The sequence below is a fragment of the Callithrix jacchus genome, chromosome 15 (genome assembly GCF_049354715.1).
Source record: "Callithrix jacchus isolate 240 chromosome 15, calJac240_pri, whole genome shotgun sequence".
Taxonomy (NCBI): Eukaryota; Metazoa; Chordata; class Mammalia; order Primates; family Cebidae; genus Callithrix; species Callithrix jacchus.
The window spans coordinates 89,997,453-90,014,465 of NC_133516.1; the positions used below are offsets into that span (position 1 = coordinate 89,997,453).

Sequence of the window (17,013 nt, forward strand, 5' to 3'; positions counted from 1 at the left end):
ACTAATTTCTATTACTTCCATCAACATAGTGAGCCTGTGTTTCAAAGCAGAACATTCTTCCCTGTTCACAAGTGCTTTAGAAATCTATAGACTTTACGAAAGTTTAGAAGAATAGGAAGAGAAAAAAGTAATCACCTGTACATAATTCTATTACACAGATATAACCACGAATAACACTTAGGCAGGTACTCCCTAGGCCTCAGCTCTTTCTATCTGATAAATGAAAATAATAATAGTATTTATCTCACAGTGTTATGATCATCATTAAATGAATATAAATGTATATGTATGTATGCACACAATAATGGTATCATTCATGTGTCTATTCATCCATGCATGTGTACTCTCTCTAACTTTAACATACACTACTACTAAACTTTTCAAAAAGACTGCACCAATTTATTTCCTCTCTCCCAAGCAGTAGTGGAGATAAAGACACTGGTAACTTGTTATTTTCTTGATTACCTTTTCCAATGTGTGTTTACATGTAAAATTTCCTCTAGTATGTGATCTTTTTATGCTTCTAGGGTATTTTTTTTTTGAAATGGAGTCTCTCACTCTGAAGTCCAGGCTGCAGTGCAGTGGCACGATCTTGGCTCACTGCAACCTCTGTCTCCCAGGTTCAAGCAATTCTTCTGTTGCAGCCTCCAAGTAGCTGGGATCACAGACACACACCACCACACCTGGCTAATTTTTTATTTTTAGTACAGACTGGGTTTCACCATATTGGTCAGGCTGGTATTGAACCCCTGACCTCAGGTGATCCTCCTGCCTTGACCTCCCAATGTGCTGGGATTACAGGCATGAGCCACCGTGCCTGGCCTTCTAGGGTATTTCTTACAGAGGACTCCCTGTCACTTTTATTTCTTATATGTTACATATATGGCAAAAGGGAGATTTTTCTGGGTAAGCCTGAACTAATCAGGTAGGCCCATTAAAGGCACATTGTTGTCTCAGGTTGCAGAACTGGAAATAAGAGAGACATATGCCAGGTGGTCTGGAAGAAACATCTATGTTCTGACCTGTATATCAGGGCCATTGCAAATGGCCTCTAGAATCTAAGAGCAGTCCCTGGCCAATAGTTACCAGGAAAATGGGGACCTCATTTTTACAACTGCAAGGAAGTGAATTTTACCAACCACTAGTATACTTGGAAGAGAACCATGAGCCCCTGATGAGAAATGTATTCTCAGCTAACACCTTAATTTCAGCTTGGTGAGACCCTGAGCAGAGAATTCAGTCATCTTCAGATCCATCAAAACTGAGATGATAAAACTGTGCTGTTTTAAGCTTCTAAGTTTGTGGTAATTTGTTATGAAGCAAAATAAAACAGAATCCAGCCAGTAATTTAGTGTATAGTAAGAATACTGTGCTTTTGGATGACTGAATCTGATAGAGGTATGAATGATGGCTCAGCACCCAAATCAGCCCACAGGTCTCTTTGTCTGTACAGTTTTGGGCTATATTCTCCTTTAAAAATGTGTCAGTTAGGTGTTAAGGGTTTCAAAATCTGGAAACTTCATATCAATTCTAAATTTCCAACTTCTCTTGAAAAATCAGAAGGAAAAAAGGAAATCTAAGCCAGTTTTCTAAGTGGTTGTCCTTAAGTAGTGTCTATCCCATTTGAAAAAGTCACACTCCAGTCTGCCACAGCCCTACTACTCCACAATGCCCCCATTCCTGAAGCTCAGCTATCGTTTATCATCATGGCTATGCTGTTATTCCTCGTACACCTAGTCCATTTTGCTTCTTTATTTCATCTGTCTAGACTCTGTTGGCAATGAGTTTGTATCCACTTGTACAGAGTGTAGAGACCCTACTTACCATCATCATGCCTCTTCTGATGTCCACATCAACCACAGTAGATGATCAACAAACAAATTAAGTTCTTAAAGATGTTAAATGGAAACATTCTGTATTCAAAAGACAGGGGAGAGAATACATCTGCTTCTGATAAACTAGAACTACAGTTAATACTGTTATGAAACTTAAGAAATCTTATTTATGTTGTCAATTAAACGGAAGCTCATTCAACTTGCTGAGGTGTGCCATAGAACAACACTCTTGTTAGGAACCTGCAACTTCGAAGGATGAACCGGAGGGCAGAGGTACTTGCCAGAACAAAAGTACGTCAGCTCTGTCCACTTCCAGTTGATGAAAATGACACCTGCTTAAAGAGCATCAGTCCTAATTTACAAACTTATTTAGGAACAGGTTTTGCTGTTGTTGTCGTTGGTTTGTATTTTAGTAACTAATACAGGAGTACCTCCAGTCTCAAAAACAAAACTTAGAATTCTCAAAGGAACTCATTTACTGAATATATAGTATTGAAACCCTGAATATCTAGGCACTAAGTCAGGCAGGTCCTGGGTTAGTTGGTGATGGAATGATGCCTTCAGAAAGCTTAGTGTAGTGGGACAAAGCAAATTTATGGGTGAAACTTCTAAAGTACCACTATAGTCCCTGGACAATGTTTACCATAGATGCTATCATTAAATGACTTCCATCAGTAAAGTTTCTTTAAAAAGTCTGGCTTCGAGGACCACTGCCTTGTGCTTGGTGGGCCAGAATGAGGTGGAGATGTACAAAGGAAACCCCTGACTTGGAGTGGTTGAATGTTCTTTTGAATGACTAAAATGTCTTCCCATAATCATTTCCCTCATAGTGTGAATAAACTGTTCTTTCTGGCTGTATTTAGCCTTAGTTTTAGCTGCCTCAGCAAAGACTTGCCTGTAGAAGATAATGATGGGATAGTATAGTTCTAATTTCTTCCTAAACAATTAGACTATTGGGTATATATTTAAAATGGGACATAATAAGATATTTACTAGGCTTAAAAGGGATTTAGCAATATTACTAAAAATAAATTTGCCTCTTCTAAAAAACAGTGGTTTATAAAAGTATTTTAAACTATGTTTTTCTACATCATAGTTATTATACATCTTGATTTTAGAAAAGTGGCTACTTCGGTGTTATTTTTCTTAAGCAGCAGATCTGATATTTGCACATTTTAAAGTGAATAAAGGCCACATGGGAAAAATGTACCTTGGCACTATGACTCCTACCTCACCCAACACAGATAAAAATCAATTCTGAACGGACTAAGGATAACATATGCAGAAAGAAATACAATAAGGCTTTAAGAGGAGAAACCTTGAGAAAAGCTTCACAACCTAGGAATGGGCAAAAATTTATTAAACAAAATACAAAAAGTACTAATTATAAAATAATGGAAGCAAACGACATAAAATTAATATTTATAATAAGATACCAATAAAGGAGTAAAATGGCAGCCCAAAGCAATGGACAAGATATGTGTGCTACATCTAAAAAGAACCCATTACCAGAATATATACAGAGCTCCCACAAATGAATAAGAAAAATATCTCCCAATAGAAAATATGAAAACATAGACAGATTCTTTATAAAAGAAGACATTTAAATGGATAATAAATGTAGGAAAAAAGCAAAATATCATCAGCTATCAAGGAAATGCAAAGCAAACTATGTATAATGTGCCATTGGTACATACACCAGAAGAGTTAACAAGGAGAAAAGCAGAGAACGGTAACTGGAACTCTTACACACTGGTAGTGGGTATAAAACAGAACAGCCACAAAAACATTTGGCAATAACTGCTAAAGCTGAACATACGCAAGCCAGTGACCCAGCAATTCCTCTTCCAGATAACAGAAATGTATACTTACGCACATCTTCAACATAAAAAAGTATCAGTTTCACCTAAAGTGTCAGTTTTCACATCGACATAACATTAAAATTTTTATTTTTTTTATGAATCCAAAAGTCAGGGAGAAAATGTACTTCATTTTAAAACTCTGCATTTCTTTTATTATAAGCATAGTTATCTCCTCCAAAACCCTCTTTCAGAACTGCACCTCAGACAAAACAGCACATAGGTTTTTACCACTATCTGCCATGGTAACCAAACAGTCTTGATAGAAAAATTTACAGCATTCAGATGGGCTAAAATATTCGTAAGGTAATATCAAAATTCCCCATCAAAATTTTCCAAGTGGGCTTTCCTTCTCTATGAAACTCCTACTTTAATAAAGGGCTTTAAGAGTTATCTTTTGTTAATTCCAAGTTCTCTTAAAAAAATTATCTTTTGGAAAATAAGCCAACTTCTGAAAGAAGAGAGCTTCACATTCTATTTCTTAATAAAACCTCTTGAAAAGGTAGTGATTCAAAATCTTAGCTCTTACTAAGTTGACAGGTTCTTTCAGTATAGCTGGTAGTTTCTCATGCCAAGTATGCTAATACAAAAAGCAATGACTCATAATAAAGTGTAGACTTCAGCAAAACCAGATGTGGTGCCAAGCATCACAGATGAGACATACACAGAATACCAAAAATTTCTTTAAAGCTTTTTTCACTCTTCACTACTTAGGAGATGTCAAAACCTTTTAATATTCATTTAAAAGGCTCACCAATAGGAATTCTTGGATGGGGCCAGCATCTCATAATGGAGTAAGTTCTCTCCAGTTAAACGCTGTTGAGAAACGGACAGTTGTCAGTTCCTCAATAATCTGCCTTAAAACCTTAGAGGAAACATTTAGGATACTGAAAGAACAAAATAAAACAACAAAAATATATGCAATCTCTCCCCAACTAGTCTCCTCTCTCAGAAGAAAAAAAAAAACTACATTAGCAGAGAGGCCTAACATGAGTTAAAAAGCTTATAAACCACTGCAAACTGCCAGCCCCTAGTCACACAAATAGAGAGGTACAATCTTAATCTACTTAAAAATACACACTATAAAAAGAAAACAAAAAATAGGAGTCCCTAAAATTTAGTTTATGAAAACCCTCTTCTCCTATAAAAACAGTGATGGAAACCACAGCACAACATTCCAAACTTAACTGAATGTCCTCAAACATTTGGGATACGATAAAATATCTTGAAGCATAAATTCAGAAACTAGGAGCAGAAATGAACAAAACAACAGAAAGAGAGTTGGTTGACCTCAGGAAAGAAACATGAGAAAAAGACAAAGTATACCAAAAATGAAGAATTAAGACCACATTATAAAGTGCACAAGGAATTACAGATTCTAATGAAAACATAAAGAATGTTGACAAGAAGAAAAAAACAGACTAAAAAGAAAATTTAAAAAGTAAAAAGTACCAGTGAGAATGTGGCTGAAATGAAAGCAGATATGATGGCAAAGATGATTCAATTGATGTACAAGTATTTAAAATAAACACACTAACCAATGGAACAAATATTAATATTAAAAAATAGGGGATTGCTGGCAAGATGGCCAAATAGGAACAGCTCTGGTGTGGAGCTCCCAGTGAGATCAACGCAGAAGGTGGGTGATTTTCACATTTTTTTTTTTTTTGAGACGGAGTCTTGCTCTGTCGCCAGGCTGGAGTGCAGTGGCGCAATCTCAGCTCACTGCAACCTCCGCCTCCTGTGTTCAAGTGATTCTTCTGCCTCAGCCTCCCCAGTAGCTAGGACCACAGGTGTGTGCCACCACGCCCAGCTAATTTTTGTATTTTTAGTAGGGACGGGGTTTCACCATGTTGGCCAGGAGGATGGTCTCGATCTCTTGACCTCATGATCTGCCTGCCTCGGCCTCCCAAAGTGATCTCCACATTTTAAACTGAGGTACCTGGTTCATCTCATTGGGACTGGTTTAACAGTGGGTGCTGCCCAAGGACAGCAAGCTGAAGCAGGGTGGGGCGCCGCCTCACTGGGAAGCACAAGGGGTCAGGGAACTCCCTCTCCTAGATTTTAACCTGCACCCTGACCCAGATAGTTCACTTTGCCCATGGTCCTCACAACCTGCAGACAAGGAGATTTCCTCTGGTGCCTACACCACCAGGTCACTGGGTTTCCAGCACAAAACTGGGCAGTCACTTGGAATGAAACCAAGCTAGCCACAGCAGTTTCCTTTTCATACCCCAGTGGCGCCTGGAACACCAGGGAGACAGAACCATTCATTCCCTGGGAAAGGGAGCTAAAGCCAGGGTGTCAAGTGATATCTGGCTTGGTGGGTCCAAACCCCATGAAGATCAACAAGCTAAGACCCACTGGCTTGAAATTCTCGTAGCCAACACAGCAGTCTGAGCTTGACCAGGGATGTTCAAGCACAGTATGGGGAGGGGCATACACCACTGCTGAGGCTCAAGTACATGGTTTTAACATCACAGTGCAAACAAAGCCTCCGGGAAGTTAGAATTGGGCAGAGCCCACAACAGCTCAGCAAGGCCTCTCCAGGCAGACTGTGTCACTAGATTCCCTACTCACTGGGCAGGGCATCTCTAAAAAAAAAAAGGCAGCAGCCCATCAGGAACTTATAAATGAAGCCCCCACCTTCCTGGGACAGAGAACCTGGGAAAAGGGGCAGTTGTGAATACAGCTTCAGAGGACTTAAACATCCCTGCCTGGCAGCTCTGAAGAGAGCAGTGGATCTCCCAGCACAGTGTCCGAGCTTTGATAAGTGACAGAATGCCTCCTCAAGTGTCTCCCTGAACTTGTGTATCCTGACTGTGAGACATCTCCCAGTATGGGTTGATTTCATACAGGAGAGCTCTGGTTGGCATCTGGTGGGTGCCCTTCTGGGATGAAGCTATCAGAGGAAGGTACAGACAACAATCTTTGCTGTTCTGCAGCCCCCACTGGTGATTCTTAGGCAAACAGGATCTGGAGTGGACATCAAGCAAACTAGGGGAGAACTGCAGCAGAGAGGCCTGGCTATTAGAAGGAAAACTAACAAACAGAAAGAAATAGTCTCAACATCAAATAGTCTCAGTAACAAAAAGGATGTCCCCTCAGAGACCCATCCAAAGGTCACCGACTTCAAAGACCAAAGGTAGATAAATCCACAAGATGGGAAAAAAGCACAAAAAAGCTGAAAATTCCAAAAACCAGAATGCTGCTTCTCCTCCAAGGGATCACAACTCCTCACCAGCCGGGGAACAAAACTGGATGGAAAATGAGTTTGATGAATTGACAGAAGTTGACTTCAAGGTGGGTAATAACAAACACCTCCAAGCTAAAGGAACATGTTGTAACCCAATGCAAGGAAGCTAAGAACCCTGAAAAAAGGTTAGACAAAATACTAAATAGAATAACCAGTTTAGAGAAAAACATAAATGACCTGATGGAGTTGAAAAACACAGCAAGAGAACTTCGTGAAGCATACACAAGTAACAATAGTCAAATTGATCGAGCAGAAGAAAGGGTATCAGAGATTGAAGATCAACTCAACGAAATAAAGTGAGAAGATAAGATTAGAGAAAAAAGAGTGAAAAGAAATGAACCAAGCCTCAAGAAAAATGGGATTTCATGAAAAGACCAAATCTACGTTTGATCATTGTACCTGAGAGTGACGGGGAGAATAAAACCAAGTTGGAAAACACTCTTCAGGATATTATCCAGGAGAACATCCTCAAGCTAGCAACACAGGCCAACATTCAAATTCAGGAAATACAGAAAACACTACAAAGATACTCCTCAAGAAGAGCAACCCCAAGACACATAATCGTCAGATTCACCAGGGTTGAAATGAAGAAAAAAATGCTAAGGGCAGCCAAAGAGAAAAGTCAGGTTACCCACAAAGGGAAACCCATCAGATTAATAGCAGATCTCTTGGCAGAAATCCTAAAAGCCAGAAGAGAGTAGGGGCCAATATTCAACATTCTTAAAGAATTTTCAACCAAGAATTTCATATCCAGCAAAACTAAACTTTATAAGCCAAGGAGAAATGAAATCCTTTACAGACAAGCAATTGCTGAGAGTTTTGTCACCGCCAGACTTGCCTTACAAGAGCTCCTAATGGAAGCACTAAATGTGGAAAAGAACAGCCAGTACCAGCCACCACAAAAACGTAAGACAATTGACACCACGAAGAAACTAGAGAAGCAAAAGCAAACCAATTCAAAAGTGAGCAGAAGACAAGAAATAATTAAGATCAGAGCAGGACTGAAGAAGATAAAGGCACAAAAAACCCTTCAAAAAGAAAAAAATCAATGAATCCTGAAGCTAGTTTTTTAAAAGATCAACAAAATACAGAGACTGCTGGTCAGACTAAAAAGAATAAAAGAGAGAAGTATCAAATATATGCAATAAAAAGCAATAAAGGGGACATCACCACTGATCACACAGAAATACAAACTACCATCAGAGAATAAACACTTTTATGCAAACAAACCAGAAAATCTAGAAGAAATGTATATATTCCTGGACATTTATATCCTCCTAAGACTAAACTAGGAAGAAGTCGAATCCCTGAATAGACCAATAACAAGGTCTGAAATTAAGGCAGCCATTAATAGCCTACCAACCAAAAAAAAGTCCATGACTAGACAGTTTCACAGCCAAATTCTACCAGAGATACAAAGAAGAACTGGTACTATTCCTTCTGAAACTATTGCAAATAGAAAAAGAGTGAATCCTCTCTAACCCATTTTATGAGGCCGATGTCATCCTGATACCAAAACCTGGCAGAGAGACAACTAAAAAAGAAAATTTTAGGCCAATATCCCTGATGTATATCCATGTAAAAAATCTTCAATAAAATTTTGGCAAACCAAATGCAACAGCACATCACAAAGCTTATCCATCACAATCAAATGGGCTTTATCCCTGGGATACAAGGCTGGTTCAACATACCCACATCAATGAATGTAATCCATCACATAAACAGAACCAGTGACAGAAATCACATTATTATCTCAATAGATCCAGAAATGACCTTCAATAAAATTCAACACCTCTTTATGCTAAAAATGCTCAATAAACTAGGTATTGATGGAATGTATTTCAAAATAATAAGAGCTATTTATGACAAACTGACAGCCAATATCAGACTGAATGGGCAAAAACTGGAAGCATGCCCTTTGAAAACTGGCACAAGACAAGGATGCCATCTCTCTCCATTCCTATTCAACATAGTATCGGAAGTTCTGGCCAGGACAATCAGGCAAGAAAAGGAAATAAAGAGTATTCAATTAAAAAAAGAAGAACTCAAATTGTCGCTATTTGCAGATGACATGATTGTATATTCAGAAGACCTCATTATTTCAGCCCAAAGTCTCCTTAAGCTGAAAAGCAACTTCAGCAAAATCTCAGGACATAAAATCTACGGGCAAAAATCACAAGCATTCTTATACACCAAAAACAGACAGAGTCAAATCATGAGTGAACTCCTATTCACAATTGCTACAAAGAGAATAAAATACCAAAGAATACAATTAACAAGAGATGTGAAGGACCTCTTCAAGAAGAACCACAAACCACTGCTCAAGGGAATAAGAGAGGACACAAACAGAAGGAAAAACATTTCATGCTCATGGTTAGGAAAATCAATATTGTGAAAATGGCCAGACTGCCCAAAGTCACTTATAGATTCAACGCTGTCCCCATCAAGCTACCATTGATTTTCTTCACAAAATTGGAAAAAAAAAATAAAACCTTAAATTTCATATGGAACCAAAGAAGAGCCCACATAGCCAAGACAATCCTAAGCAAAAAAAGAAAAAAAACCAAAACTATAGGCATCAAGATACCTGATTTCAAACTATACTACAAAGCTCTGGTACCAAAACAGAGATGCAGACCAATGGAACAGAACAGAGGCCTCAGAAATAATGCCACACATCTACAACCATCTGATTTTGACACACCTGACAAAAACAAGCAATGGGTAAAGGATTCCCTATTTAATAAATGGTGCTGGGAAAACTGGCTAGCCATATGCAGAAAGCTGAAACTGGATGCCTTCCTTAACACCTTACAGAAAAATTACCTCAAGATGGATTAAAGATTTAAACCTAAGACCTAAAACCATAAAAACCCTAGAAGAAAACCTAGGCAGTACCATTCAGGACCATGGTTATGGACAAGGACTTCCTGACTAAACACTAAAGAAATGGCAGAAAAAGCCAAAATAGACAAATGGGATCTAATTAAACTGAAGAGTTGTTGCACAGCAAAAGAAACTATCATCAGAGTGAACAGGCAACCTACCGAATGGGAAAAAATTTTTGCAATCTACCCATCTGACAAAGGACTAATATCCAGAACTACAAAAAAACTAAACAAATTTATAAGAAAAAAACAAAGAACCCCATCAAAAAGTGGGCAAAGGATATGAACAGACACTTATGCAGCCAAGAAACATGAAAAAAAGCTCACCATCAATGGTCATTAGATAAATGCAAATCAAAAACCAAACTGAGATACCATCTTATGCCAGTCAGAATGGTCATCATCAAAAAGTCAGGAAACAACAGATGCTGAAGAGGATGTGGAGAAATAGGAATGCTTTTACACTGTTAGTGGGAGTGTCAATTAGTTCAACCATTGTTAGAGACTGTGGCGATTCCTCAAGGATCTAGAACTAGAAATATCATTTGACCCAGCAATCTCATCACTAGGTATATACCCAAAGCATTATAAAACATTCTGTTACAAAGACATATGCACAGGTGGTTTATTGTGGCACTGTTCACAATAGCAAAGACTTGGAAACAACCCAAATGCCCATCAATGATAGACTAAAGAAAATGTGGCACATGTCCACCATGGAATACTATGCAGCCATAAAACAGGATGAGTTCATGTCCTTTGCAGGGACATGGATGAAGCTGGAAATCATCATTCTCAGCAAACTAACACAGGAACAGAAAACCAAACTCTGCATGTTCTAACTTATAAGTGGTAGTTGAACAATGAGAACACATGGACACAGGGAGGGGAACATCACACAATGGGACTTGTTAGGGGGTGGGGTGCTAGGGAAGGGATAGCATTAGGAAAAATACCTAATGTAGATGATGGGTGATGGGTGCAGCACACCACCATGGCACATGTATAACTATATAACAAACCTGCATGTTCTGCACATGTACCCCAGAACTTTAAGTATGATAAAAGAAAAAAAGTAGACCTATAGGATTACCTAAAACGAAAACGCTTCTGCACAGCAAAGAAAACAATCAACAGAGTGAAGAGACAAAAAAAGAGAAAATACCTGCAAACCATGTATCTGGTAGGGGGTTAATACCAAAAACATATGCGGAGTTCAAACAACTCAAAAGCAAGAAAACCAGTAACTTAAAAATGGAGAAAGACCTAAGTAGGTATTTTTCTAAAAAATTTTAATAATCACCTCTCCTATTATACAAATGGCTATCAGATATATGAAAAAATGTTCTGTACCACTAAACCCCAAGGAAATGAAAATAAAACCACAATGAGATTATCACCTCACACTTGCTAGAATGGCTATTATCAAGAAGACAAAAGATAACAAGTGTTAGCAAGAATGTGGAGAAACTGGTACCCTTCTACACACACTATTGGTGGGAATCTAAATTAGCATAGCTATTATGAAAACCAGTATGGAAGTTCCTCAAAAAGTTAAAAATAGAACTACCATATGATCTAGTAATTCCACCTCTGGGTATACATATCCAAAGAAAATGGAATCAGTATGTTGAAAAGATACCTGCACTCCCACGTTCACTGCAGCATTATTCACAATAGCCAAGATATGGAATCAATCTAAATGTCCATCAATGGATGAATGGATAAAGGAAATGTGGTATAAGAACACATGGAATACTATTCAGCCTATATTAAAAAAAAAAAGAAACCCTGCCATTTGCAACAACATGCATGGAACTAGAGGACATGATGTTAACTTAAATAAGCCAGGCATAGAAAGAGATATACTACATGATCTCACTTAAATGTAGAATTTAAAAAAGACAAACTTAGGGAAGCAGAGAGTAGAATGATGGCTACCAGGGGTTGAAGTGGGAGTTGGAAAGGTGAGTTAGAGAGATGTTGGTCAAGGGACACAACAATTTCAGTTAAACAGAAGCAATGAGTTAAAAAGAACCACTGTGTAACAGTGTATTGTATACTTAAAAATTGCCAACAGATTTTTAAGTGTTGTCACCACAAAAACTAAGTATGTGAGGTAATGCATTTGTTAAATAGCCTGATTAAGCCATTCTACAATGTATCCACACATCAAAACATAATGTACATCATAAATATATACAATTTTCATGTCATCTAAATTATTAAATAGGAGTATTAAAACTATAATCCAAGAAAATTTTCTAGAAATAAAGGAAGACCTGAATTTACATACTGAGAGAGGCCACTGGATACCAGAGAAAACCTGTAATGATCAACTTCAACACATATCCTTAGAAAACTAATACACTTTAAAGGCAAAGAAAAAAATCCTCATGATCATCGTACAAAAACCAAATACCTTATAACGGCAAGAGAGTTCAGTTGTTATCAGAAGTAAGGCAATTATGGAATGGCATTTTTTTTAACTCAAAGAAATAACATTTGAATCCAAGATTTAGATATTATCAAGCAACCCACTCAAGTCTCAAGGCCATAAAAAATTTGCAAGTAAGCGCTTTTAAACATTAAAAATCTGCACCATAAACCCTTAAGGAATCAACCTATTCAAAGATGAACTCCATCCAAACAACAGACTAGTGGGAAGACTTGAGGAAAAAGACAGTGACCATTTATTATATTTAATTACAGATCTAGGAAAGTTAGAGATGTGGTTGAAGAATAAGGAAGTATGATATACACTATGTGTTATGAATACATATTCTGAGAGTGCTATGATTTGGATGTAGTTTGTCCCCATCATGTCTCATGTTAAAATCTATTTATTTGTATTATTTTTAAAAATTTCAATAGCTTTAGGGGTACAAGTGGTTTTGGTTACACGGATAAATTTTAGAGTGGTGAAATCTGTGCTTTCATTTTGCCCATCAACCAAGCAGTGTACACTGTACCCAATAGGTGATTTTTTAATACCTTACCCCTCTCCCCCTTTCTGAGTCTCCAATATCCATTACAGCACTCTATATGCTGTTACATATCCACAGTTAGTTCCCCTTTACACATGAGAACACACGGTACTTGGTTTTCTGTTCCTGAGTTACTTTACTTAGGATAATGACCCCCAGTTCTATCCAAGGTTCTGCAAAGACATTTCATTCTTTTTAAAGGCTGAGTAGTATTCCCACTGTGTGTGTGTGTGTGTGTGTGTACACACCCCCCTCACATTTTCTTTAACCACTCACTGGTTTGATGGGACTCTTAGGTTGATTCTGTATCTTTGCAATTGTGAATTCTACTATGATAAACATACTAGTGCAGGTATCTTTTTGACATGACATATTTTCCTTTGGGCACATATCAGTAGTGAGACTGCTGAACCAAATGGTAGATGTCACTTATAGTTCTTTGCTAAATCTCCATACTGTTTTTCATAGAGGTTGAACTAATTTACACTCTCATCAGCAATGTATAAGTGTTCCCCATCTGCACCAACATCTATTGTTTTTTAAATTCTTAATGGCCATTCTGATTAAGGCAAAGAGGTATCCTGTTGTGGTTTTAGTTTGCATTTCTGTGATGACTAGTGATACTGAGGATTTTTCATACATTTGTTAGTCTTTCATGTATCTTCTTTTGAGAAATGTCTGTTCATGTGTTTGTCTACTTTTTAATGGGATTATTTATTTTCTTGCTAATTTAAGTTCCTTGTAGATTCTGGATATTAGTCCTTTGTCAGATGTATAGTGTACAAATATTTTCTCCCCTTCTGTAGGCTGTCTATTTACTCTGATTATTTATTTTGCTGTGCAAAAGTTTTTCAGTTTAACTATGTCCCATTTTATTTACCCAGAATTTTTCCTAGGGTTTCTTCCAAAATTGTTATGATTTCAGGTCTTACATTTGACCCTTTTCCTGTTTTTTTTTTAAAAAGGCGCGGCTTGCTGCCAGCACTCATTTAATTTTACATAAACACACTCTTTGAGGCTGAAGCAAATCTGACTGACATTCAATGTGAAAATAAAATATAAAAACTGTTTCTGGAGTTATTTCTAAACAGAATTAACATCAGAATAATTGTCAGAGTCATCTATTTCAGAAAAACTGAATTCATCAAATGAAGCTTCGACCAACAACTGTTCAAGAACAATGTTAATATCACGTGTAGGAATGCTATGTTTTCTAGGATTTGACATTTTCGGTGATTCAGATTATATTTTGTAATTGGAAATACCACTACTTAAAATGGAGTGCTATAAATAGGATGACGTCTTTTGTTTCCAAAGTTGATATACTAGAGCAATGCAAAAATAATACTAATAGTGTGCTATTTGGTGGCAAAGTTACCCTGGGGTAAATACTGCAGTCGCAAGCACTACTGGCAAGTATTCTCAGAGCAAATGGGAAAAGGGTTAAGTCTTTAATACACCTTGGGTAAATTTTTGTAGCTGGTGAGAGATAGGGATCCAGTTTCATTCTTCTGTGTATGGCTGTCCAGTTTTGCCAGCATCACTGAATAAATAGGGTATCCTTTCCCCCATTGTATGTTTCAGTCTGCTTTGTCAAAGATTGGTTGGTCATAGGTATTTGGCTTTATATTTGGGTTCTCTATTCTGTTCCATTGGTCTATGTGTCTATTTTTATACCAGTTATCATGCTGTGTTGATTACTGTAGCCTTGCAGTATAATTTAAAGATAGGTAATGTGATGCCTCCAGATTTCTTCTGTTTTCTTAGGACTGCTTTGGCTATTCAGGCTTTTTGGTTTCATTTGAATTTAGAATTTTCTTTTCTACTTCTGTGAAAAATGGTGTTTTTGGCAGGGTATGATGGCACACCCTTGAAGTCCCAGCTACTTGGGAGGCTAAGGCAGGAGGCTGAAGCAGGACTAGAGTAGTCATCATGAGAGTGGGTTGTTATAAAGCAAGTCAGCCTTCTCGGTCCCCTCTCTCTTTGCACGAGCCCCTTCCCCTTCCAGTTTCCTCCATGAGTTGAAGCAGCACAAAACTTTTTTCAGAGGAGCTGTCTACTCTTGCATTTTTCAGTCATCAGAATTACGAGCCAAATAAACATCTTTTCTTTATAAAACATCCAGTTTCAGTTATTCTGTTGTAGTCATACTAAACAGAATAAAACAGGAAACAGGGTACTGAAGGAAGAGGAAAGAAATCTAGTTCATTGAATGTTATATAGGCAATAGGTAGAAAATAAGGACTACCATTAAAAATGGACAAATCAGATAGTAAATGATTAAGACAATACGGACTACAGGCATTTAAAAAAGTATAAATAGAAAATTGAAAAGCAGCACCTAGAACAAAACTATAAACCTTACCAAACACCAAAAGACACTTAAAAAAAAGAAAGAAAACAATGTAAAAAAAAAACATGACAAATATAATACACATAACTTTAAAAGTTATGAAAGAGTTAAAATGCATCAGTTATAAATAAATGCAAGGGAATTTAATTTAGACATTAAAAAAGAATTTCGATTTGGTTCATAAAGACCCAAAAATATGCAATATACAAGAAACACACCCAAAACAAAGTGATTCAGAAAAGCTAAAAATAAAATGATGGGCACAGACAGACAGAGCAGGATAATGAAAACAATAAGGAATAAACAGGAAGGTATGTGTGTGATACTGGTGTCAAACAAAGGAGAATTCAAACTAAAAAGCACTATATGATGAATAGGAAACTTTTAATGCGAGAAGTCATAATTTAAAATGAAGATATTAGAATTACTAATAGGTAGTCAATGGCACAGCAACTTTATATTAGTAAAACTTACAGGAGATAGCAAAGAAAAAGAACAACACTAAATAGGAGATCAAGTAGATAAAATAAGAATATGGAAGATCTAAACAGCAAAATACAGACAGATATTGTAAATGCATATCAAACTTTTTACAGTAGAGAGTAAACCTTCTCAAGTATATATAGAATAGTCACAAAAAAACTGATCATATATTAGCTTATAAAGAAGTCATCAGAAAGTTCCATAAAGTAGAAAGTTTACAATGTTCTCGGACTATAATGTAATAAAATTCTAAATTATTAGTACTAACAAAGTAAGTTCCCGTCAACTAGAAATAAACCTGTTGAACAATTATTGGGTAAAAGAAAAACATAGACTAAAATTACACAATTCTTAAAAAATGACATAATCGCCCCATGTTAATCAGTGATATCATGCTTAAGGATGTGATCAAAGTAAAATTCACAGGCTCAGCTATTTTTATCAATAAAAATGAAAGAATAAGTGAATCAAATTCCTAACTAAAATCTAGTTAACGAAGTCAAAAGAAAACAAAAAATTTAAAAACAGGAAAATAGAGATTAATTATGTAGATAACAGAAAAATAATAGATCTAATAAATCAAAATTCATTTTTTTTGGAAAAATTAACACAATAAGTATGCCCCTAGCTAATTTAATGAAAAAAGAGGGTGGGAAGCATAAATATGTAAATTAAGAAATGAGAGGAAGGAAATAACTATTAGAAAAACACTGAAATAGCCATTATAGATTCTGTTTTATGGACATCACAGCAAATATATTAGATTACCTAGGTAAATGGGTAATCTACCAAGCAATTACAGTTTACTACAATTGGACCCATTAGAGGTAGAAAGTTCCAACACACCAATTGCCTTAGAAGAAATAGAGAAAGTCATCTTGGATCTATCTCTCTCGAGAGATCCAATCAAGAGAGATCCAAGATGGCTGATCACTAACAGCTCGGGATTGTAGCTCCCAGTGAAAGCTCAGAGAACGAGAGGACGCCACACTTTCAGAAGAATTTTCGTCGCTCACGGACCGGCAGATTTCTAGTGGAGGAGCCCCACATGTCGCTAGCGCGACTCTTGTGGCCGGCACAGCAGTTTTGCCAGCGCCTTGGCGCAGCAGCTCTTCATGCAGAGTAAACGGGACTGGTTCCCTTACTGACAGGTGTTTGTAGCTCCGGGAAGGCAGAGCCACTTGTTGCGGACTCAGAGATTCCCGGGCAGAAGAGCACCATCAGTCTTATCGCTGCTGTTTTGGCCGGCGCAGTGGGTTGCTTGAATCCCAGCACTGGGAATCAATAAATTGGACGTCAACTCAGAAACCTAATTAGAAAGGCGGTAATTGTAAAGATGACAGATGGATAAA

General features: G+C 37.2%; 1 protein-coding gene across 5 annotated transcripts in view; it reads right to left on the reverse strand.

Moving 5' to 3' along the window:
- DCBLD2 (discoidin, CUB and LCCL domain containing 2) overlaps positions 1-17,013 on the reverse strand; it is a 104,162-nt gene that overhangs the window by 60,134 nt on the left and 27,015 nt on the right. The window contains exon 2 of one of the 5 annotated variants that reach the window (XM_035274193.3): positions 1,825-1,913. The exons of the other annotated variants lie outside the window; for them this stretch is intronic. The gene's annotated coding sequence lies outside the window, so the exon portion shown is untranslated. The remainder of the gene's footprint in view (positions 1-1,824; positions 1,914-17,013) is intronic. 5 annotated transcript variants of the gene reach the window in all.